Below are 27,147 nucleotides of genomic sequence, written 5' to 3'. Positions count from 1 at the left end.
TACGAGTATGGAAACTGCAAGATCGTTACAGGAGGGTGAGGTGGGAGCCTCACTCGGGAAGGCACAGAGAATTAATGATGACATTAGCTAACGCTCGGGGAGAAGTTGACTGTGTTCCAGTCACTTCAGTGGTAACTTCTGATTTGACAAACATGTTCCAGTTCTGACCCAAAGAAGGTATTTTGAAAACTTACAGGAAAGAAGTTCTACTTCTGGCACTCATAACTAATATGAACAGGAGCATGTGGTTTTGCTGCTTGGGGCCTCATTGTATTCGTCTGAAAAAATCTGTTTAGAAGAATTACCCAATTAAAAAAGTTCCTGTAAATAGAGTATACAATAAAATAAAATATTGGCCAATAATAATGACCTGAGAATAATTTGGGGGTTTTTTTGTAATTAGTAGAGTTATTTTTATTATTATTACTCTGTGGAAAGGGCTGGAGATACAGAACTGAATAAGAAAATGCCCTAGTCTTAAGAAACTCTATCTAACGAGAAAGATTTTCATTATTTATCTCTTCCTCCCTCTCTTCTTCCCTCCCTCCCTTCCTTCCTTTCTTCCAATCCTTTTTTTCACTTGTTATTTCTTCCTTTGTTTCTTCCACCATTATTAATTGAGGGCCTCCCCTGTACCAGAAAAAGTACCAGGTTCTGGTTTTTCAAGAATGTATTGGGCACTGGCTAAGCCCTGAAGGGGAACTCAGTCGAGAGAAGGAAATAATTCACAGTAGACAGTCACAATGGGAGGTGAGAAGTGCAGCGATGGAGGTGCCCCGAGACTCCGGGGCAGCACAGCTCAGTGGAAGGGAGGTTAGAGAAAGCGTCTCCAGAGATAGGAGAACTGTTCTGAACCCTAAATTACAATTGGGAATTAGCCAAACAAATAAGGACTAGCTGTTTTCCTAGGTGTGGGCACTGCTCTTTTACTAGGAGGCTGAGGCTCAGACCACCTTCATGCTATGAAGGGCCCTGCAGGGACTAAAAGGCCAAGCAAAATTGTTCTGACTCCGTATCCTCTCTGTCTAATCTGAGTGTTATATCTCCTTGCCATTTCAGAACTCAGTTTCTCTAGCTGTAAAATCACAGTATCATCTAAGATTTTCTAAGGTGCATTCTGTCTTGAATGTTAAAAACGTTCTTGGACTATGTAGCAATTGCATAAAGGTCTTCCTTTGGGATCATTTCACTATTTGTATCTCTTCCTCGGGAATGCGTTCTATCCCAAGGATTCATGGATCACTGAAGACTCCCAAAGTTAGATACTCAGTCACAAATTCTCTCAAGATTCCTCTATTAAGCTCAATAAATCCACTTGGATATCTAATAGGCATTTCCAATGTAACATCTCCAAAGTCAAAATCTTGATTTGTTTTTTCCGTTCAAGTTCTATCATCTCCTAATCAGCTAACAGTGCCAATGCTCACCTAGTTGCTCAAATTACAAGCTTTTGCTTGTGTTCTCCTCTCCCATCTATCAGCCAGCCCATCCGCTCTCCAAAATATCTTCCCCCCTAATCTGACCATGATGATCGAGACACCACACCTCTGTGGCGGTTAGAACTACTAGGTAAGAAGTTGATGGGGATCTTCATAAAGGATGAGTCACAAAAATAGCACCAGAAAGCACTGCTCAATCTTAATATCACTTAATGAGTGACGACCAGACCATGTGTCCCCTGAGATGCAATAGGAAGTCCCAGTCACCATCTGGGCACCTGAAAGTAATAAACCCTCTAGATATAATTTTCAGATCTTAGGAATAGATCCGGGGATAGAAGAATGTATTGATGACACCATGAATATGCAATCAGATAAATATAGAATGCGGGAAAGTCTACATGACAAAAGATTCAGCTTTTAAAAAATAAAAATAATGTTGATTTTATAAGACATGGGAGAGTTTTCTTTTCCTAAGTAATTCAAAAGCAGGCAAAAACAATCCGCACTACAAAGAATAGAACGGGGGTTCTTAAGGGGGTTATTGACTAGGAAGAGGCATGTCCCTTGAAATTGTCCGGCTCATAATTGGCAAAGTTCTTATACAGGTATTTAAAATGTATAGAGCTGTATCCTTGGGATTTGTGTAAATTATATCTCAAACAAAGACATTTTAATTGACTTTATAAAAAGGGAGAGAAATCATTATAGTTTAAAGTGCACTTAAGAGACAGATCAACCTCAATGTGCAAATTTTATTTGGATTCTAATTTGGGGGAAAAAACTTAAACACATAATCTATATAATTTGATTAACCAATGTCACCCCAGTGAATTTAATTTAAAAATAAAGACAATAATAAATTATAAAAAACCTGTAAAACACAAACATTTTTGATATAATGGGGAAATATTTAATACAGATATTAAGTAACAATAAGAACCTCAAAATTCTATGTGTGATAATAATAATATAGTAAAAAAAAAACAACTAGGAGAGGGAAGGAGAAGAAGAAGAGACAATTCTGATCTGTTAGAGAAACTCTCTGAATTAATTTCTGGTAAATATGAAATGTTGGGTAGTATTTACCACATAGGATTTTAAGCCAGGGGTTAATGAAATATGGCCCATGGATTGAATCCAGCTACCACCTGTTTTTGTAAAATGTTGTTGGAACTCACCTACTCCCCTTAGTTTACATATCGTCTAGGGCTGCTTCTGTACAGGGAGGGCAGAAGGGAAGGCAAGGGAAGGGAAGGCAAGGCAAGGCAAGAGAGGGAAGGGAAGGGAAAGGAAGGGAAGGGAAAGGAAGGGAAGGGAAGAGAAGGGAAGGGAAGAGAAAGAAAGGTAGGGGAGGGGAGGGGAGGGGAGGGGCAGGGACAGGAGGGGAAAGAAAGGGAAAAGGAAGGAGGATGCAGGAGGAAAAAGAAAAGAGAAACCCATGGAATATTGATTAAGTGAATAATTGCTACATACAAGTTTATTTTTCTAGTCTTTTCACTTTTACAAATATTTGAAGAGTTCCGTAATATTTTGATATCCTACATGCAAATGCATCTCACCATATCCATGACTGCCCCAATGTAAACCATCACCACCACCTGTACTTCTTCAGTGGCATCTGACTGTTCTTCCAGCTTCCTCTCTTTTCACTCTACTTAAGCAAGATGATCCACTTAAAATGTAAATGGAATCATTTCAGTTTCTGTATTAAAGTGTCCCATGGAAACCCTAGTATCTTTTTTTAAATTCCACACTTTCATATATAAAATAACAGTAAATGAACTGGCACCATGCTCATGGGCTTCCTTTTCTTACTGTCTAAAGCAGCCTTTTCTTGCTATTCTCCGTAAACTCCAAACCAATTCCAAATTCAGGACCTTTTACATGCTGTCCAATTACCTGGAAACACTCTTGCCTGACTTTTTGATTGATTTCTTCCATCATGCAAGTCTCATCAGAGAAGCCTTCCACCTTATTAAAATAGCCATCTCCCTTAATTAGTCAATATTCTCATTCATCTTCCACTATTTGATTTTTTCAGTGTACGTATGTTTACTTGTAGCCTTGAATATAGTTTTCTCATCCACTAGAAAGTAAGCTACTTATAAATGGAAACTAAACTTTCTTATTCCTTAATTTGTTTTCAGCCTTTAGAACAGAAGCATAGCAGAGGGAGTGAAAAAAAGTATAAACTGAGAAATTAACAGATTCGTGCTGAGTAGACAGAGATATTTTAAAACAAGAACTCTAGAGACGTGTGAAGTCAAAGCCGCAGAACACTGCTAGGTATAGGAAGCTCTGCAGTGCGCAAGTCCAGGAGGGAAGAAAGAAATAGCACTGCCATTTTCAGCTCACCAGACACTTACGGAACACTCACTGGGTAAAACATGTGATGCTAGGAACTGGGGGTATAGAACCGTCTAACGCAAATTTCTCCGCACTCAGTGGAGTGCTAAAAATGGTGAGAATAATAATAGCTAACCTGCTAACCAGTACTGATCCTTTCCTGTGTTCAGGCCCGATTCTAAGCAGTCTCCATGTATTATCCCTTGGCATTTCTTTCTCACAATAACACTCTAAGTACTATTAGAATCTCCATTTTAAGAAAAGGAAATTGAGACATAAAGAAATAGAGTGACTCACCAAGAGCCAGTAGGCGGAATACTTACTAACAGCTACCAGTGTTTAAAAAAAAAAAAAACAGTATTGCTGAAGTATTTGCCACATCCCTCCGTAGGACTGAAGGGTAGGAATGATCTATCAGGACATGTCAGAGAAGACTTCGCTGATGAGACAGGTCACAGGAAATCTGTGTCTAGGGGGATGAGAAAAGCATTGATACCTGCAGACTGGGGCGATGATCTTTCCAGGGTGACAAAGTCTGTAACACCACAGAGATGCCAAAACACAGTTGAATGCTGAACTGCTCGAGCTCTAGAGTCTAAGACTTCAGGGTTCAAATCCCATTCTGATACGTACCAGCTCTATGACCCTATGATCACGGTCATAGCCCTAATTTCTTACTCCATAAAAAGCCACTTTCCCATTGGGTAGTGTTGGGAATTTCTGTGAACCTTGCATTTGAAGCACAGAAATCCCTGGAACTTTTTCAGCTCTCACTCCTTCCAATTTAGGAGCAGTGAGTACAGGAAGCACGTCACCCAAGAAACAGAGTCTGTAAAAAGTAATCTGAGACCAGTGCACTGAAAGCTGTGAACCTGAGAAGTTTGGACTTAGTTCCGTAGGCCAGAGGTTTTTACCTCACATAAAGGGGGCCAAGCACACTAAGCAGGAGATTCTACATAGTTGTGTTTTGAGGTGAATTCAGTAGAGAACCTCAAAGTGTTATGATGATGATGATGATGATGATGATGATGATGATTAAACAATGTGATAGCTAAATAAAACAAAACCTGACTGAGAGTCAGAAACAGTCCTCTGGCAACTAATTTGAGACCTCTCTAGAAACAGTGGTGACCTTTTGAAAAAAAATCACACTCCAATTTATTTTTGGAAATATCATTCTAGCACCAGCGGGAGAATGGATGGGAGCGGCTGGGACTTAAGTCAGGAAGTCATTTTGAAGGTCATTTTGAAGGTCATTGGAATCAAGTGAGCAGTGAGCACTTGAACCAAAGGAGTTGCAGAGAATTTGAGAAGACCAGCATGATTGGATAAGCCCTGGGGTCCAAAGGAAAAAATGAGGCAGAACCCAAACTGAAAATTTGAAAATACACGCCATGGCGGTAATGCAAAATAACCGCAAATTTCCAAAAGTTCTGAAGGTGTCCAAAGCAACTCTAGAGGCAGCTGGATTTGCTCCAGGAGACCCAGATGGCGTTCAGGGCCTAGAGTTGGTGACGTTGCTGACAAGAGTGTAAGGATGAGAAGACCTCTGTCCCAGGGTGATGCCGGTGACTTCGCTGCAATATGTGTTATGTAGTTAAGGAGGCAGAAAAAGAGGCATTAAAATGCCAACATCGAATATCAGAAGCTGGCATTTAAAAAAGGTGATAGGGTGACCAATTAAGACTTTCTTCCATAGTACATCAGCTTCTACATCATAGCAGAAAGGTCTGTCTTCAAAGTTTCATAAACCTGTGTCTTCCTTGGAAGCATTTATTAAAATAATTCTTCCTCATAGGCTTTGCTGAGCACCATTGTGCAAATGACTGTATCCTGGGCAGTGTGGGTGATGTTAAGATCAAAATCTAGGCCCCTGAAACTAAACCGTCTCTAGTTTTGCACTGTCCAATATAATCACTGAGCACATGGGGCTACTGGGCACTTGACATGAGACTAACCCAAACTGAGAAGCACTCTAAATGAATAATGCACTGCAGAATTTAAGATTTCGAATTTGAAAATGTGAAATGCCTTATGAATATATTTTACATTTATTAGATGTCGAAATCATCATATTTTGGATATGTTGAGTTAAAATGTATTAATTTCATCTGTTTCTCTTTACTTTTCTAATGTGGTGACTTGGAAAATAATTGCAATTGGCTTTCACTCGTGGCTCATTACATTTCTACTGGATGGTGCTCTCCTAGAAGGGGCTAGCCAGGTGGGCTTCCTGCTGCCCCCTGGTGTGACTGGCATGGTCATGGCCTCACATCTTAGTTCATGCTCATCTATCAGAAAATTCCTGCAATCTGCCTGAAAGAACATCGCTTCATTTTTTTCTGATATCTCTAACTACATGTGATACTCTCTCTTCAACTTCCAGAGGAATTTATTTTTATGATATATTTCTCTTTATTTTTCATTTTTTTACCAGAATATAAATTCTCTGAAGATAAGCATCATATATCATACATTTTTTATGACCCATGGAGTCTAGCTTAGTGCTTCATATATGTTTTTTCTTCTGAGTTTAAAAGAATGTAAGGATTCTACAATCTGTTACGGAGTCATGATGCTTCAGGGGCCCGATAAACTCTGATGTATAAAAGAGAGACATTTATCCCCTTGCTTCTGATCTTGTGACATTGTAGCTAATAATGTAGACTGTCAACAGCTTTGGACAGGGAAAAATAGATGAAAAATGAGTTCCTAAGAATAAGGAAGCTTGAACTTGGAATGGAGGCCAAAAAAGAGAAGTTAGTAAAACATACATCCATGTACAAGACAGTGGACAGAAAGAGAGCAGGGGGGTGGAGAACAGAGGTTGAAAATGCTGATCTGTTTTTCAGGCTAGGTAATAGCAAAGTCTAACTGGTCAGATTTGAGATGTATCACTCAAAGCAGTCTAATTCCTGTAACCTACAATCCTCAACTTTCAACAGCTGAATGAAATAGAAGTTTAAAGTTAACTTCCCTTTATACTCCCATCCAATGTGGAAAAGCAGGAGTCGAGGACATGCTCTGCTCAGCACAGTCCTTCAGGGACCCAGGTTTCCATGGTTTCCCTCATTTGGTATCTTCTCCCTCCTCCAGGTCATTGCAGAACTCTCCATTCAGCTATTACAATTGGTAAAAAAAAAAAAAAGAGAGATTGGAAGGTTTACTAATGGCTCAGCCAAGAAGAATCATAAGCAAATTCTATTTACATCCCACTGAACCAACGTTGAGTCAGATGGGCACACCTGACCTTAAAGGGTTGTGAGGAAACATGGCCTAGGTGCAGGTTAAAGCAGAAGAGAAGATCACATTGGTTCATGTTGGTGACCACGGAAATCTTTAGCACGACAGAGCCCATGTAGGATAGGACCTTCAAGCATTTGTTCTTTCACGTAATCCTTCAATACAGGATTTCTCGACCTTGACACTGCTGACATTGGGCCTGGGCAGTTCCTTGTTATTTGGGGCTACGCTGTGCACTGTGTAGAATGTTTACTGGCATTCCTGGCTCCGACCTTCTTGATAGCACTTGCCCTATCCAGTCATGTCAATCAGACATGCCTCCAAATATTTCCGTATGTCCTGTGGGGGGGATCACTGCTAATGTAATTTAATAGTTCTTTATTGAGTGACTTCTGAATGTCATGAAATATCTCCTATTTGCTCGAGTGGTAAAATTATAGAATTCTTGATTCAGAGCCATCAGGAGTCTTATTTTTTTTCTTGTCCTTTACACACAGCTGTCCTTCAAGTATCACACCAGGGAGAAAGCAACTACAGACAAGAGATCTCATCACAAATTTCAGCCCATTTATATGCCTGCATATAATATTTATCCCTACTTTGATTTCCCTGGTTCTCTTGTCTCATGATCAATAATTTGACTCTGGATTACCGTCTATTTTTAATCCCTGTTTAGGCATCTTATTCTAGAACATGGAATTCACCTTCCCACAACTCTTGAATCATTGTGTTTAGTCCAAGATATAGTCCTTTTTCTCTTTTCTAACAGGAAATAGAAATTATATGAGAACTAAAAGTACCCTATGCAAGGAATGTCAAAATATTGTCACTCAGGCTGATATTACCACATCCTGCGCTCTTGGTAGATATCACTAACCAATCTCAATACTCTTTCCTCCCCAAACTGGAGCCCACCTCAGAATCTAGGAAACACTTCCAGTCACTATTGATTGAATAGGATTGGAACAGGACACTAAAGTTATTTGGTTTCCAAGCTCTGGTCCAACTCCTTCATTTTAGAGATAAGGACACTAAGACCCCAGTGATGAAATGGATTGTCCAGGCCACACAGAATTTTGGTTTTCTGGACTCTTGTTTCTTCTTCTGCCCCTGTGCTATAAATTAGCAAGGCTTGCCCATGTCCTGTGAGACTTCATTGGAAGTATAACCTTGGAAAAGCTTGCTAAAAGCAGGAGCATTGCTTAGAAGGGTGGTTGGGGCGAACTTGAGTTGAACCAAAGTCTCTTTTCTTTGCTTTTTGAACAAACAAAGTAGGTTGAACAGAGATTGCAGGGGTATAATTACCCTCACCACTATGATTTTTAAGAGATCAAAGAGAAAATATGATTCTGAATGCTAACTAAATGCCTGAATTTAAAATTCAAGAAAAATAAGAAGCAGTCACATGAGAATAGGGTTAACTGCTGCAGAATGTGGGGAGGGTGAATGTAGCATGTATATTTCAATGATAGGATTTGAGATTCAGTGTTAGCCACAGTCTTTTTAGGAAAAAAACATCATCCGAGTCTGGTGGGAAATCAGAGGCTGTTTATGCTTTATCGTTTGTATACAATAAAATACATTGGGAAGAAAAATTGATCCTAGTTTATTTTCTCATCTGGTTTTTATGTCCCTACCTTCAGCTTTCCTCACCAAAGCTCATACCGTCCGTGTTTATGTGAAATGGGCTGATGGCTCTCATCTTGCCTTTCAATAATTATAGGTCTCCCCAGGAAAATGGCTTTACAGGGGAATTTTATAAAGGTTTTAAAGATTTTATTATGAAGGATTCAGCCCTTCTCCCATTATTAGTTTTAAAAGGTGCTCTGTAGCCATGGCTGGGCGAACAGCTATCGATCCCTTCGCAAAGGGAAGACTGACTCGTACACCCACGTGAGCACTGTACCTCGGCGTCTTTTAAAGTGATGTCATAATGCGGTGAAATAAAAGGGTCATTGTCCTGGTTAGAGGGCCTCTTGTCCCAACTAGTGGTGACAGAATTAACTTTAGTCCTATGGGCAATAGGAACCACAAATTCCACTTTGTTTTTAATAGTTGCATCAGAGGCTGCCACGAACTTCACATGGTGACATGATGTTTGCTCAAGAGACGATGGCCACACTTGTTAAATGGACAACCTACTTAATATCTCTTGACTCAGTCATTTCCTCTCTATCATTGCCGCCTTTTCCACCATCTCCTCTGGTTGTCACCTTTGAAACAGCTTCTTAAATGGGCTTTTCTCCCGGTTGTGTGTGCCCCTGCTAAAATTGTTTTGTGCCTCTTCTCCATTGTTTAAGGGGGTGAATCCAAGGGTACCTTCTGCATATGAGGTTCTTATATACTTTGTCTCTTAACTTGCTCCCACATGAACCCCATAAACGAGCCTAATAAATTGATGATCATATCATATCTCATTTGATGGGATAAAATAGTTTACGGCATGTCTTTTAAGGCAGCGCTACAGTCAAATCGATGGCCTGGAAGTTTTATGAGATTTAATTTTTGTTTCTTTACATAGTGAATGGTCTTGAGTAAATCATTTAACCTCTGAAATCTCATGTCCTAAAATAAGCAGAATAATAAGAACAAACAGATGTAAGAGGCCAGACACAGTAACCGCTGCATCATTGCTATGGCATAAAAAGGCACTTTACTTTCATAAGTTATATTATTCTGGTACAGCACATATGTGGCAGGCAGGCCAGGTCTTATCTTCTCAGTTTTCTCACCTGTAGCATAGAGATCATGAGAAGGGCCTAGCCCGGTTGTTAAAATGACATGTAATGATAGATATAACATGTCTTATACAGTGCCCCAAGTTCATTATTATACTGTATTTCAGCTACACAATGTCAGTAGTGAGTTACCGTTGAATTCATGCTTGCGGGCCATTTATCCACTCACTCTCTTTAGTGGGAATTCTTTTAAATGACCATTGTGGTCCAACTGTGGTTCCAGGTGATGGAAGTACAGAGGTGAATGTTATACCTCTTATTTACAAGGAGCTCCCAGTCTACTGAAGGAAAGATTTTCAAAAAGGCGGAACATGAAATAAACATGTAGGAAGCATTCAAACAATGTTCTGTAAATACAAAAATGTGAAAATCAATTGCAGCAAAGAAAACTGCATGGAGCCCTGGCTGGTGTGGCTCAGTGGATTGAGGGCCAGCCTGTGAACTGAAGGGTCGCCAGTTCTATTCTCAGTCAGGGCACATGCCTAGGTTGTGGGCCAGGTCCCCAGTAGGGGGCACTCAAGAGGCAACCACTCATGATGTTTCTCTCCCTCTCCTTCTCCCTCCCTTACCCTCTCTCTAAAAATAAACAAATAAAATCTCTTTTTTTAAAGTAAGTGGCATGGAAATGTTGGCAATTTGAGCATGAAGGAGGAGTGATGTCCCAGCCAGCAGTGGTTGGAATACGGACAGGCAACAATTTGAGCAGAGGCATAGAGGTGGGAAGGGTCTGAGAATGCTGGAGCCCAGGTGAAGGGAGAGGAAGGGATGCCACAGGGCTGGAAGAGTCCATTGGCAAGAGGTGGAAGCTTAGTCTGGAGGTGACAGAGATCACTGAAGACTTTTGAACAGCACAGCACCATGGTCAGAAAAATGCTTCGAAAAAATGAATCCAAAAGAAAATATAGGAGGAGGGATCAGAGGGAGATTTGGAGATCAGTAAAAAGGCTGGTGTAATAATGCAGGTCAGTTGCCAAGGGAACTAAGGTGCGTATAGTGGAGATAAAAAGGAAAATCCAGACGGGAGGCAGACTGCGGCTGTTCTCAGGGAAAACACATGTAGTCAGTTATTACTATGTGGGGAACACTGTACTTTTTGTTAATTATTGCTGTGTTCTGGTTTATAAACTCAGTAATGATTCTGATGCTGAAACACGAAGAGTCTGTCTGATCAAAAGCCAATTTGATTAGTGAATAAGGTTAACTGAACAACCTATGGTCACACTACAGGAGACGTTAGAACCAAGGTGAAAATCTCAGTCGGTCTGTGGAAAACAGAATGGAGGTTCCTCAAAAATCTAAAAATAGATCTACCATATGATTTAGCAATTCCACTGCTGGGTATATACCCAAAGGAAATGAAAACAGGATTTCAATAAGATTTATGCACACCCATGTTTATTGCAGCATTATTTACAGTAGCCAAGATGTGGAAACAACCCAAATGCCCACCAACAGATGAGTGGATTTGAAAGGATGCAGTACATGTACAGAATGGAATGTTACTCTTCAGCCCTGAGAAAGGAGGATATCCTGCCGTTTTCAACAGCACGATGGACCTTGGGCACATTATCTAAGTGAGATTAGTCAGGTATCACTTACATGTCTAATATAAAAAAGTCAAACCTGTAAAAAACCAGAGAATGATGGTGGTTACTATAGGATGGGGAGAGGAGGGCATAAGATTGATCATGTTTAAGGGTGCAAGCTTGTAACAAGTAGTAAAGAAACCACAGGAATCTTATGCATAGTATAATGAACATAGACAATAACAGTGTGCTGAATTATATAATGTGATAAATATTGCTTCTGTGGAAATCATAAAACATGATTATATGAAAATAACACACTACACACCTTAAATTCAAGAAATGTAACAGGTTAAATGTATCAAATTGAAAGAAAAGAATTCAGGTCAGTCTAGACCCAAAGTTTATATGCATTTCATGTGTGTTCTTCCCCGCTGCCTCCCGGAAAGATGTGTGCTAGAGTCCTTTTCTCTGCTGGCTGGGGCATGCCGGGAGCATAAAGTGTGTGGGGGCATGTGATGGAAGCCAAATCCATGCAGATTCGACCATGCAAAGCTAACGTCAAACACGATGGCATTGGACCCTGTGGGCAGTGGGGCAATGGGGGTGCTAGGGAAATTTTGTGAGCTTAAGACACATAAACATGGGAAAACATGGAATCAGGGAGGCAGGTTGGGGGTTGTTGCATAGATTCGGGCAAATGACATATTAGCTTGAACTAAGGCTTGGCGGAGGATAGAATTGGACTTATCAATACAGAAGACAGATATTGGCAATATAAGCTAAGGCATAAAAGTAGGTTTCCCAATAATACGAATCCCACTTTGTGTTTAGAAGATAAATAGATATGTCTGCATCTTTACATGGCTCTCTCTCTCTCTCCTTCTCTCGCTCTGTCTCTCTCTGTCTCTCTCTCTCTCACTGTATGTGTGTCTCCCTGTAAAGTCTTCATATGTAATCCCAGAGTGAGAGGATGTCTCTCACTTGTTTTCCTGTTCTTTCTGATTATAGTTAATATGTTATAAATAATTTCTGTGTCAGAAACTGTGCTAAGAGCTTTATGGTCATTTGCTTATTTAATCTTATAATAGTTTTATGAGGTAGGTGTTAATGTAATTATCACTATTAGTAGTATTATTATCATCCCCATTCTAATGTGAAATCGAGGTTCATGGAACATAAGCAAGCTGCCGGGAGCTGGTTGCTTTGTTGAGTGAATGAATACAGATCATGTGTATTTTAGCAACAGGACAAGAACCCCAGCCAACGCCTGCCTGCCTCCACGGAGTAATCTTGTAACCACCACGTGATGCGTTATAATTCATCTATTAGTTCTCTTTATTCAAGATAAAGTACATTTGATATATTTGTAAATTGATTCATAGAGCCTATAAAAAATTCTTTACAAATAATAATGTCATCTCACTCTCACTGTTCATAGAAATAAAAGGCCATTTTGTTTCTTTTAAAACTTTTATTATAAAATACATGCATGCACAAGGTAAAATTCTAAATACTTTAAATGGTAAAATAATAAAAAAAAATCTCCCTGAAATGTCAGCCTCATATGCACACCCCAAATAATACTGTCAACTGTGTGTGTATGTGTGTGAAACTTTCCAGAAATGTTGAAAGCACAAGCAAGCATAAATGTTTATCCTTTATTTAATTTGGTAAAAACAGGACAGATCATACTATGTACAAAACAGTACATACTATGATCTATGTACTATTGACTATGTTATTTTTCCCCCAAATGTGGATTAAAGATCCTTTTATAATTGTACATAAGAAAAGGATTAAGGGATTCTTAATCTTTTCATTGGTTATAAAGTATCTCACTGTATGGCTATACTTTAATTTGATTAGTCTTCCATGGACATTCAAAGAAAGTTCTTATATGTCTGTGACCAATAATACCTACAGGATAAATTCTTAGAAGTTAAGTCGATGTGTAAAAGACTCTGTACATGTTTAATTTTAATTGAGATAGCCAAATTGACTTTTTTTAAATATATTTATTGATTATGCTATTACGGTTGTCCCATTTCCCCCCTTCACTCCACTCCATCCTGCACACCCCCTACCTCCCACGTTCCCCCCCCCCATAGTTCATGTCCATGGATCATACATATAAGTTCTTTGGCTTCTACATTTCCTATACTATTCTTACCCTCCCCCTGTCTATTTTCTGCCTACCATTTATATTACTTATTCTCTGTACCTCCCCCGCCTCCCTCCCACTCCCCTGTTGATAAACCTCCATGTGGTCTCCATTCCTGTGGTTCTGTTCCTGTTCTAGTTGTTTGCTTAGTTTGCTTTTGTTTTTGTTTTAGGCGTGGTTGTTAATAACTGTGAGTTTGCTCTCATTTTTACTGTTCCTATTTTTTATCTTCTTTTTCTTAGATAAATCCCTTTAACATTTCATATAATAAGGGCTTGGTCATGATGAACTCTTTTAACTTGACCTTATCTGAGAAACACTTTATCTGCCCTTCCATTCTAAATGATAGCTTTGCTGGATACAGTAATCTTGGGTGTAGGTCCTTGCCTTTCTTGACTTCAAATGCTTCTTTCTAGCCCCTTCTTGCCTGTAAGGTCTCTTTTGAGAAATCAGCTGACAGACTTATGGGAACTCCTTTGTAGGTAACTGTGTCCTTTTCTCTTGCTGCTTCTAAGATTCTCTCCTGTTTAATCTTGGGTAATGTAAATATGATGTGCCTTGGTGTGTTCCTCCTTGGGTGCAGCTTCTTTGGGACTCTCTGAGCTTCCTGGACTTCCTGGAAGTCTATTTCTTTTGCCAGGTTAGGGAAGTTCTCCTTCATTATTTGTTCAAATAAGTTTTCAATTTTTTGTTCTTCCTCTTCTCCTTCTGGTACCCCTATAATTCGGATGTTGGAATGTTTAAAGATGTCCTGGAGGTTCCTAAGCCTCTCCTCATTTTTTTGAATTCTTGTTTCTCCATTCTTTTCTGGTTGGATGTTTCTTTCTTCCTTCTGGTCCACACTGTTGATCTGAGTCCCAGTTTCCTTCCCATCATGATTGGTTCCCTGTACATTTTCCTGTGTTTCTCTTAGCATAGCCTTCACTTTTTCCTCTAATTTGTGACCAAATTCAACCAATTCTGTGAGCTTCCTGATTACCAGTGTTTTGAACTGTGCCTCTGATAGGTTGGCTATCTCTTCGTTCCTTAGTTGTATTTTTTCTGGAGCTTTGATCTGTTCTTTCATTTGGGCCTTTTTTTTTTTTTTTGTCTTGGTGCACGTGTTACGTAAAGGGGCGGAGCTTTAGGTGTTCACCAGGTGGCATAACGCTAGTCGCTGCAAAGTGACGCTGTACGTGGGGGAGGGGCCAAGAGGGAGCAATGGCGCTTGCTCTACTCTGCTGGATTTCAGTCACCCCCTCCGCTACCCACGATCAAACTGGTCCTCTCTGGTGCTGATTCACAGGTGGGTGGGTTTGTGTATGTTCTAGGCCCCTGTGGGTCTCTCCTGTGAACTCTCCTGTGAGGCTGGGAGTTTCTCCTGCTGCTGCCTCAACCCCCATGTGTGTTTTCAATCCGAGGTTTGAGGCTTTATTTCCCGGCGCTGGAGCCCTGGGTTGCATGGTCTGTTTCGCTCCCCCTTTGTTCCTCCTGGTTTATCTACGCGTGAATGTGGGGCCACAGGGTCTGCCAGCCACCACCCCGAGAGGTCTGCTAGCTGCAGCCTAGCCTGCCCCATTCCACAACCCACCACCTCACTGAGTCCTCCAGCCTCCGCCTTGCCACACGTCCTCTCCACCCGGCTGCCCATCTCTGCCCCTCCTTCTGGTCTGGATGAATGCTTATTCTCTATCTTCTTGGTTGTCAGACTTCCATACAGTTCAATTTTCTGTCAGTTGTGGTTGTTTTTTGTTTTTAAATTGTTGTTGTCCTTCTTTTGGTTGTGCGAGGAGGCACAGTGTGCCAGGAATCGCCAAATTGACTTTTTAAAAAATTGATTTGAAAGAGAGAGGAAGGAGGGGGGGAGAGAGAGAGAGACATCAATTTTTTTTATTGTTATTCAACTACAGTTGTCTCCATTTTCCCCCCACCATTCCCCCGACCCCAGCCATCCCCACCTCTCACCCTCGATCCTACCCCCCTTTTGATTTGTTGCTCCACTTATGTATGCATTCATTGGTTGTTTCTTGTACGTGACCTAACTGGGGTGGAACCACAAACTTGACCTGTCAGGGACAACACTCCAACTGAGCTATCCCGCCAGGGCCAGCCAGATGGACTTTAGTACACACATTCAGCAGCAGTATATGACAATGTCTGTTTTCTGTGTACTTGTTAACAGTTTGATCTTTGGCAAAATGATAAATTAAAAAGGCATCTAGTTGCTAATTTAATTTGCTTTCCTTCAATTATGAAAAATTTTGGAAAATTTTCTCTTATATATGTTTACTAGCTATTTTTGTGTATCTTTGCATGAGTGAATTTTTCTGTGAACTCTTCTTTTATGTCCTTTCCAGTTTCTCATTTACAAATAGTTATTTGTTTCTTAATGATTGATAAGACTTCCTTATGTATTAAGGAAATCAGCTATTTCCCCTGTGTGTTGCATATTAAATTTTCATGTTTTACTCTTTGTTTTGGCTATAATTTTAAATATTGCACAGAAGGTATTTATGTGTGGGCATGTAATAATCTGTATTTGAGTAGTTTTTGGTTTTAGGTTAAATATAGTAAGGCATTCCCACCTCAAAATTTCTTTTAATATTTTTCCTGTATGTTTATAGTTGCATGCTTCATCTTAAATCTTTGCTACATCTGGAATTTATTTTGGTGTGAAAAATAAAGGTAGGAATTTAGTTTTTGCTCCTCTATTCACACCAACTATGTAGTGAGTTGTCCAAAACAAAATCTATTCTATAAACCATCTTTCCTCCTCATATTTGAAACTCTATAGCAATCCATTCTTTAAATGTTTGTTTGGGCCTATTTAGGGAATTTTCATTATGTTCCACTAATTTATTAGCTTATTCTTGCTGCAGTAACACATAGTTTTATTATTACCATATTTTGCCATGTATAATGTGCACTTTTTTGCCCAAATTTTTGAGGGAAAAATAAGGATGTGGACTATACATGGGAATTAGTGCTAAAACATGGGTGCACGTTATATACGGTGAAATATGGTATAGCCTCATGATGCATTTTACTATCTGATGGTGCTAAGCCCTCTCATTTCTCTTCCTGTTCAAAACAGTTCTGGAAATTTCCTCATACTTATTTTCCAGATGAATTTTGGAGTAATATATTCAAGTTCCAAAGTGAAATATTATATTAATGTATTTTTAGGATTACATTGAATATTTAAATTAATATAATTAATTTTTAAACCATTTACACATTTTTATAGGAGAGTAAGTTATGTCTACTTATTTACTGAAGTCTTCTTTCATGGTTATCAGTAGAGTTTTAAGGGTTTTTTTTTATATAAGTCTTACACATATCTTGCTAAGTTATCTAGAAAATTAACTTTTATTAGTACTGTTATAAATGACACATGTTCTTACATTTAATTTAACAATTATGTGCTATTGAATTTTATTAATAACTTTAGCCAATTACTTTAAAAATTATCTTATTTCTAATAATTTAAGTCATTACTCTGAGGTTTTTAATGATACACAGTTATTTTATGTGTTGATAATAATTTTCTATCTTTCCTTTTTTATATATCTTAATTTCTTTTCTTCTCTAAATGCAATGGCTAATACTTCCAGAACAATGTTAAATAATAACACAGTACTTTTCTTGCTTCATTTTGATTTTGATGGAAATGTTTCTATTGTTACAAAACAAGCTTTTGCTGGACATAGGATTAAAGAAGTATCCATCTATTTCATATTTTATTAAGCAGCAAAAAATCAGGTATAGATAAATTTAAACTTTATCTGCTTCAGTACTTATTGAGACAACCACATGCTGAGTTTCTTTTCCTTTGATTTAAGATATTGAACAATATTAATTTAATACGTAATCTTAAAGGGTTGTTTCCTTCCTAGGGAAAAAAAGTTCTACTTGGCTGTTCATGTAAAGCATTCTATTTTCTAAGAATGTAGAGTTTTTATATCAATATTCAGATATGGGATATATCTGCATTTTCTTATGTTGTCCTAATTGTCTGGATTGGGTATCAATGTTGTCTTTTTTCAGTTAACCTACCCCTTTGCTTAACACACACAAACACATGTACACTTCTTTTAAGTCAATATTCAATGAATCATCTATTTTTTTTCCAAAACAAGCACCTTTCATTTTGTTTATTGTCTATTGTATTTCTATTTTCCAAGTCATTAATTTTGTTTTTGGATTATTAATTCTTACCTATTAATTTTCATCTCACCTTCCTCATTTTTATATTTTATTTTCTAACCTTTTTAGCTAGATAATTAATTCATGTTCATAATTTTTAATATAGTGATGTATATAAAGCTATGAATTGTTCTCTAAGCATAATTATAACTCTATTTCCTAAGGCCTGATCTCTGGCATTTTCATTATTGCTATTTTCTAGATATTCAACAATTTTAGCTGTGCTTTTCTCTTTGTTCTGGGACCACTATTGAAGAGGGTAGGTTTGGTGGGATTTCTGATCTTGTCTCTATCCTGGCAAACCCACTAGGATTTATTGTGATCAGGAAATATAATCTTTCAATTTCTACTTCTGATCAATTATTGACATTCTAGTAGAAAACAAATACTGGTTTGAAATATGTGAATGGGCACTTGTAAAAATGGCTATTGGCTGTACACTGGAATGGAAGTCGTAACACCTGCCTCATTGGTTTTATTATTTAGGCAGTATTTCATCTGTTTTTTCTTTTATTTGATAGAAGAGAAGCGTCTTTCTTAATCAGAGAGTTTAATTAAGAAGCCTCACCAGTGTTGTGTTTATGTGCTAAGTTGGACATTTCTACATTTTCAATGCAAATGCTATGATATTAGGAACATAGAAATCCATGGCAATAAGCTTTCCCTCATTATATCACCAGAAAGTACCTTTTTTGTCTTATTTAGTTCTTTTTCCTCTGATTTTAATTTGGGTTTGCAACTTAATCCCTGGTTTATTTTGAATAATATGTCTTTATTCAGTAATTTACAATATTTCAGAGGCACTTGTTTTAACTGCTTATAACTCCGTGTTTTTCTCTGAAACAATATTATGATCTTTTAAAATATTTTATGAATTTATCTCATTGTAATTAAATAATATGTCTCAATTTTGCCTCTATTCTATCATGTTATTTTATGTTAATTTCTTATATTTGTCCTCATTATTTTTTTTATTATTTTCTTTGGATATGTTCTTCTTTTGTACTTGTTATTTTCTTCCGACAAGTTGGAAAGTTTTTTGACAATAAAAATAGTAACACCTTACATGTTACATTTATAGTTAGTAATGATATATCTAAATATGTTTTCCCCAATTGTAATATTTACAGAATCCTCCTTCAACAGTGAAAAGAAAAATTAGCACATGCAAACACACCCGCAGACATACACACTCCTCCTTCCATCTCCCAAGTTCCCACTCCCAATTTTGTTAGCTTCATTGTCATATGTATCTTCATGGTTTATACCAGTTACATTTTGCATCATAACCAAAATTCTCACAGTTTTTAACCTTAGGTCTGCATTAAAATAGTGCAAAAAAAATTGTTTTCATAGTTGTTCCTTTCAGTGCATTTTATTTTCTTCATTTCTTGGTCAACTGGATTTTATGACCATGTCTTTTTTCAAGAAAGGATCATGGGTGACATTTCCTGAGTTCTACCATGTATAAAAATGGCTTTCAGTTGCTTTTATGCTTGAACACCAGTTTGGCATGGTATAAAATTCTTGTGTCACCTCCCTTTCTCTTGGACCAGGGTGGACATCGCTTATACCCTTTGCTTCACTGTCTGCCAGCTTTGAATGTTGCCTGGATGACAGCAGAAGTGCCCATCTGTTCCTCCTGGATCCCCTCTCTGTAGGGGATTATGTGTGTGTGAGAATGCCTCTAGGATGTAGTTCTCCAATTCAGTATTTTTTCTGTTATGTTATAAAAATATTGGGGCTTTTCTCTAATCTGCTCTCTGTTTTAGGAACATTAATCACCCATATTTTGGCACCTTCTCTGTTTCACAGCTGTATTTTTCTTTTTGATCACTATTACTCTTTATTTTTATATTGTTTTATATTATTTTTCTAAACCGGTCCTCCATAACTTTGTTTTTGGTGTTCAGTGAAGTCTTAACTCTATTTTTTTAAACTTCTCATGATGATTTAATTCTTACAATAGAATTCTAATTTGTTTATTCTCCTCTAATTATTTGCTATGTCCTCTTCCTTGGGTTCATTTCTTTCCCGATCGATTTCTCTGTTTCTGCAGCAATGTACGTTGTGCTTCCCTGGAATTCCTGTATGATCATGGTTTTCTAGGTGGTAATTTAGATCTGGTTATCTTCTTTCAACTAATCATGCCATGTAAAAAAAAAAAAATGTACAGAGATGACTCAGCAGCAAACCTGTGTTCCAAAGAAGGATGCAGGAGATGAATTCAGAGATGACTGCAAAGGGCTGGTTGCAGTTCCTAAGAGGTGGGTGGGGTCAGAGTTTTTACCAGCTGACTTTCAGATTTGTAACGAGTGTGGATTTTATATACCACATGCTGTGCAGTAGTTCATCCAATCGTCATGAGTTAAATCATCTCTTCCTTCACTCATCACCTTACCAGCTACTCCCCCTAGAACAAATCATGCCATCCGCTAAATTACTATCTGGCTATTCCCATGGTGACCCCAAAGTAGGTGAAAGTTAACAGCATGCCTAACCACTGCACTCCTATTAAGATGGCAGGTACAAAAACCTGGCAGGAGCAATACCAAATGCTGGTAAGAATACAGAACAGCAGGGAATCTCCTTTGTTGCTGCTATGAATGCAAATGGTAAAGCTACTTTGACGGGATGGTTTGGAAGTTTCTTACAAAGTCAAATAGAGTCTTACCATGCAATCGAACATTTGTGCATCTAGGTTTTTTCTCAGTTAATTTGAAAACTTATACCCACGTAAAATCTGCATGTAAATGTTTGTAGCAGCTGTATTATAATTACCCAAAACTGGGAACTTGTCAGGTGTCCTTCCATAGGTGAATGGATAAACAAATTGTAGTATAACCATAAAACGGAGCAATAGAAGGAAATAAGCTATTAAGCAACTGATGACGTGGATTCACCTTAAACACATCTTGCTAAGTGAAAAATCCCATCTCAAAAGGCTGCATACTTTATGCCATCCTGGTAAAGGGAGAACTATAGGGACAATAAAAATATTAGTAGTTTCCAGGGGGAGAGTGGGAGAGGGAGAGTTAAACAGGGAGTTTTTAGAAAGGTGAGTCTCTTCTGTATTACACTATAATGGTGGATACGTGACATTATGTGTTAGTCAAAGCCATGGAACTTTACAGCACAAAGAGCAGCCCTTAATGTATGCAAATTAAAAAATAATTTAGAAGCTTGGTCATTCCAGGAAGGAATGCACACTGTGACAAGAGAATTAAACCGTATTACAAATGTATGAAACAGCCTCAGTGAAGACGGCGGTGGAAGGGGAAGGCTGACTTAATTTGGAAAGGAGTAGAGTCTGTAAGACAGAAGAGAGGGAAACTGCATGTGGACACTGTACGCTAGCAGATGCCGTTGTTCCATGGACATGTGTGTACAGAGAACTCTGCACTGCGCGCTCAGACCCGTGAGGGGTAGGCAAGTGATCGTGAGCGTGAAGATGCTCTTTGTTAGAAATTTATTAGTAAAAATAAAACTTTCTGAGGTATATAAAACACTTTACCTTGTTTATTCTCCTCATTAGCTGTATATGTTGATCATTTTACCAAAATTGAGGTTTCAGGAGATTAAGCACAAAGCTCAAGATCATACACACATTGAATTTGTAGCAGAATCAGCACTAGAAATTCAAAATGTCTGGCTGCTAGTCTGGTGCTCTTTCTATATGATACATTTTTTGTTGTTGTTTTTTCTCTCTGAGCCTAAAATTATGTGCCTGTCTCAAGTGGAGTTGTCTGGTTAACCCAAACCCAAGCTTATCTCAAGAATCAACCACTGAAATTTAAGAATGGCCAGCAAGCACTAAGGGCTCTTTAGAGCTTCCACCACACTGCCTGGACAGATGGAAGCCATCCGGGTGCAGGCTGGCTGTTAAGCTTGTGGCCGCCAGCACCTCAGGGTGCTTGCGGCAGGGCCTTTGTGCTGGCTGGCCAGGTTGGAATATGACCTCTGTTACATATCAGCTGTGGGAACCTGGGCAACTTGTTTGATATCCCTGAGCATCCATCTGTGATTATTCGTAGGGGGAAAAAAAGTAAATCCTGTCTGGAAAATGCATGGAAAATTACCCAGCATAAGTAAGATTTCCAATACAGCAGCAACAATTGTAATGACCACCAGTAGTGGGTGGCAGAGTTCTGTAGAGGTAGTTAGGGCTCATCGTGGCTTACAAGCCTCATGTGATCACATGGTCTCCTGCGCTGTGGGTGAGCAGCCTGTTTGTGACTGGGACGCCGAGCAGCTCCTGTAGAAGACACATAAAGGCAGCTGCAAGTCATCCTCCTCACCTAACCCAATCCCGCCCACAGAATAGAGATGATTGCGGATACAAAATAAGAAGTAGTCTTGGATCACTGCATTTTCTAAACTGACTTCAGGATCCGGTTGCCTCTAACAAGGATGGCAGGAAGATAAGTTGTGGCCTTGTGGTAAGCCAGCTTCTCTCTCTATCCACCCGATATTTTTATTCATTAAGGCTGAATATGATTCAACTTTATTCAGCTGGGTCCCACGGCAGGTCACCTCCAAATATGCCCACAATGGCATATTGATCATTTTGAGTTAAATTTACTTGAAAAGCAACCTATATTAGAAAGATATGTTGACCCTCCTTTGTCTCCTTGAATGCAGAAAATAGATCTCCCTGTGAAAGGTGCCCTCCTTGCTCCAGGGTGGCTGGAAGAGAGAGACATTCTGATTGCCAGATTAAGGAATTCAGAGCCAAAGAGTCTGTATAAACAAAACTTATTACATACTTTACTAATTTACTTCCCCAAGCCCTCCTTCTGTTTAGATTTCTTAGGAATGAGCACCCAAACCTAAGTTTCTTTGTGCTATCAAATCTTCAAAATTCATTGTTTCTTTGTCTAAAAAGTTTAAAAAGCTGCCAGCTTCGATCATTTCTGTGAAGATCATTTATGATCTTCCATGTGCACACTGTGAAATTGTTTTTTCTCCTGACAATCTGGTCTGTGTCCATGTTATTATTAGTCTAGCCATAAAAACTCAAGGGTGGGCGGTTGAGGATGGAGTTTCCCCTTCCCCCGAAAATTCCATATGAGGCCTGTCTGGAAAAATTCCAACCACTGTTAATATAAAGAGAATAGTTTTGTGTGACATCAATGTAACCTGGAAGCTAAGGAGAGTGGACTGGAGTGTACATGCGTGAACAATGACAACTTCACTGTACTAGTCAGTGGGGGTGGTAGACAGCCTTGAGTAAGCATGTGTACTGTGTGACCATCACATTCAAAATTACTGAGCCAGTAGAGCAACAAAATCTGCACAAGTTTGGTGTTCAGCTCTAACATTCCTCCCCGGAAGCTATATGGATGATTCAGAAGGCTGCAGCTATGGGCAACTGGTGATTGGCAGCTTCATCATGACAATGCACCTGCCCATGCATCACATCCCATGCAGAGTTTTTTTGGTGAAACATCAAATCGCTCTGGTGACTTAGCCCCCCTATAGGCAAGATTTGGTGCCCCAAGACTTCTGGCTTTTCCCAAAACTAAAATCACCTTTGAAATGGAAGAGATTTCAGACCATCAATGAGATCCAGGAAAATAAGATGGGGCAGCTGATGGCGATTGGGAGAACTGTGTGAGGACCCAAGGTGCCTACTTTAAAGGGGACTGAGGCATCATTGTCCTATGTACAATGCTTCTTGTATTTTGTATTTTCTTCAAGAAATGTCTATTTTTCATAGTCCATGGCTGGATACTTTCTGGACAGATTTCATATAAACTATTTGGGAAAACACCTGTTATATATTAGAAAAGTTAATGATTTTTATACATTTATTTTGATAAAACAAGAGTTCATTACAGAAAATACTTACAAAAATGAAGTAGAGAATAAAAATTACCTTTAATACTGCCAACCATAAATATTCTACTTCATTTTAAGATGTTTGCATTGTATTTTTAATGCAATACACACACATTTATGTGTGGGTACAATATCTCTATAATATTTTTAGTATTACAGAGGGGAGTGGATTTGATGAATATTTTGAAAGACATATTTAGCATTATTGTTTTTCAGCTCTACATATTAACAAACCAAAAGAAACATTTGCCAAATAGGAAATTATTGTTTGAAGAACAAGTCTTTAGCCTTAATGAACAAACACAGAGGAATTTCTTTATATGTTGATGGTCCTTCTGGAATCCCTGAAGGTGTTTGGGAACACTACTTTTTAAATGGGGAACCTTCTCCTCCTTATTTCCATCATTAATCAGAAAATCTTTTTACTTCTAGATAACACAAAGTTATGTTTCCATCCAGCCTGAATTAGTGGAGTCTGAATTAATGAGGTTTGCTGTACTGACTTCAGCTTCTTTAAGCAAGTGTCCCCCCTGATAAAATCACCTTGGATGCAAACACAAAACAATAAGAATTAAAATATGCACCAGCAGCGTGCCAGCTCTATGAATGCCTTAAGAAATCAATGAGACGCCATTAAGACTTTAAATCTCGCCCCACTACCAGGAGGTGAGGGGACCGTGTTTCAGCTTGGATAAGCAATTCCAGGGCACAGGCTTGCCATAGAAAGTGCCCTATAGGCACTGGGTCCCTGGAGGTACAATTTGGGCTCTGTCAGCAAGAACCTTGCAGCAAAAGATGATAAGGCAGGCCCTAAGGCAGATCCTAGGGCAGGCCTAGCCCGAATCTGAGTGACACTTGATTTTGATACAGATTGAGAACCAGGCTGGTGTTCAATGCAGCATTTGGTGAAAACCATCATGGCTGGCGAGGGATCCGGATAATGAGGACACCAGCCAGATCACGAGTGGATGTTGGGAATAATTGCGGAGTAGAGCAAAAAAAAAAAAAAATGCAAATGGAGGTTGAGAAGGCAGAAAAAGAATAGGATTTTTTTTTGCAATGTGGCTAGGAAATAATTGCCCCACAAAAGGACTGTTCTCTCGTCTTTACCTTGACTTTCTCCTGCAAAAGCTTCTGTCACCATTCTCCATGTACATATTTGCATTATTTGTGAGCAAGCCCTGCTTCCTAAAACTGAGAGTAAATCTTTCATTGCTGTTGTATCTCCAAAAAATAGAATAACATCTGACACATGGCTAATGCTTAATGAATGCTCATTTAATAATAAAGGAAGGAATAAAATTCCTTCCTTTAGTGTTTTTAGTCTGTAAAAGGTTTTTAGTGTTTTTAGTTTGTAAAAGGGAAGAGTGGTGAAATAGGGCTAGGAAGTGGTTGACCTAGAGTATTTGGCTGCACTGTGTTATGTTGTGGAGCAATTTCAGCACAGTTAAATGTTTATGCTTATCTTAAGTATCAGGTATGGGCTCTGGGAAATCATCCTGGGTCTGAAGGAAGGGGAATTGGTTCCTCTAAATAGATGGTGTTCATCGAATTCAGTAAAGGTGACTCAGGGCTTTTAACATTTTAAACTTCTTCGGTACCTTACATCTTCAAAACTCTGAGACTTGGAAGTCAACAATGGAAGCACAGTGCTTGCTACGAAGTCAATGTAGAATGATGTTGAAGCGATGCACCCTGGATTCCAGGACCACTGGGGATTCTATTCCTGGTAGCATCACTTACTTCCTGCTTACTAATTCCAAGCAAAAGGACATCCATGAATTAGAAGCACACTGCAGGCCACTGTCCACCTCGTCATTTATTCATCACATGGCAGCTGAATGAATGTTCTAGTTGTTGTATTTGGAAGAATGAGTGAGCTTTCTTCCCTGGGATCTGGGTTCTTGTAAAGTAGTGCACTGGTCTTCTCCCCAATATGCCAACACTTGGGATGGGAGCTTTATTTTCAAGGAGAGAGGCCCATGGTTGTCCAATGCCATTATGCGGTTGGGTGGGCATATCCGTAATTCTGGTGCACACCTAAACTGTATCCTTCAATCTTTATCAGTGTGACAGGTAATATTTAAATTTCCAACTCCCAGTCTCCACTTGTTGAGAATGCAGGTGATATTGGGCCCCTAAAAACATCATCAGAGGCACTTGACCTCAGGGAGTCAAGGATTCCTCAAGCATGAAATAGATACGCAGTGCAGGCCCTCTCTGAAGTGTGGTGGGGAACAGAGAAGATGATGGATGGAGAAATGGATGGTTGTTTCAGAGGTGCCCCAAACCACCCTGAGGATCATTGATCCAAAAAAAGCTCACCGGACTCAGAAGCTGTTGTGCTCACTTTACAGTTTATTACAGCAAATGGACACATTACAATCAGCAAAAGGAAAAGCTCACGGGGTGAAGTTCAAGAGAAACCATATGCAAGCTTCCCGGTGTCTCCCAGCAAAGATTTGTGACAGATGTGTAAAGGGTTGCTACCCAGAGAAGCTCACCCAAACATTCGTGTCTAGGAATTTTATTGGGGTCAGTTACACAGGCATGCAGGGTTTATGTGACTGACCTCAGCTATTCTAACTCCAGGTCCTCAGAGCAAAAGCAGACATTCACTCTTAAATCACATTTGTTAGCAGGGACAATCTGGTCAACCTGGAACGGTTGTCCCAAGGTACCCGGCCTACAGAAACACTTCCATCAGGCAGAATGTTCAAAGAGCTTACAGCTCATCTCCTGGGAGTTGGCCAAGAGCCATCCCTGGACACAGGCCTTTCTCGCAAATGTGCATGATTTGAGCAACCCAGGTCCACTAAGTTAATCCGTTCCTGCACAATGGTCAATTTTAAGTACAGTGGTGTGGTCCTCCCTTATCCGCGGGACATATGCTTCACGCCCTCCAGTGGATGGCTGAAATCACATCACATACAGTACTGAGCCCTGTATGTACTATGTTTTTTTCCTCTACATACATACCTATAATAAAGTTTAATTTATAAATTAGGCAAGTAAGAGATTAACAACAATAACTAAGAATAAAATAGAAGAATTACAACAATATACTGTCATAAAAGTTTTGTGAATGGGGTCTCTTTCTGTCTGATAACCAGCCTGTAACTGAAATGGCTACTAAGTGACTAATGGATAGGTAATGTGCATACACTGAACAAAGAGATGATTCATATCCCGCACAGGATGGAGAGGAACAGCATGCGATTTCACCACGCTACTCAGAATGGCACACAATTTAAAACCTATGAATGGTTTATTTCCAGAACTGTCCATTTAATATTTCCAGACTGTGGTTGACTGCGGGTAACTGAAACCGTGGAAAGCAAAACCACAGATGAGGGGGGGCTAACTACTGTACTCATCTAAAAGGTTAGGCTTCTCATATGGAAAAGTACTAAAAACATGAGGTCCGTACTTCATTGAGAAGAATGCCATCCTAAAGAACACTGTGTGAGAGCTTTCTGATTGGGGGGATCCACCATTTCCTTTTGAGACACCCAGAAGTAAGTATACTGCCAAGCATAGTAGGTGCTTGAGGTGTGAGCTTAGGTATTAGAGCTGGTGAACTCTAGCTCATCCCAAGTCCCAGAACCAAAGACTTTTCCTGAGACTCCGTTTCTCTTTCTTCAAAACGAGAATGGTTAGAG

This window comes from Desmodus rotundus, chromosome 1 (genome assembly GCF_022682495.2).
Source record: "Desmodus rotundus isolate HL8 chromosome 1, HLdesRot8A.1, whole genome shotgun sequence".
NCBI lineage: Eukaryota > Metazoa > Chordata > Mammalia > Chiroptera > Phyllostomidae > Desmodus > Desmodus rotundus.
Note: the sequence above shows the minus strand (reverse complement) of the source record.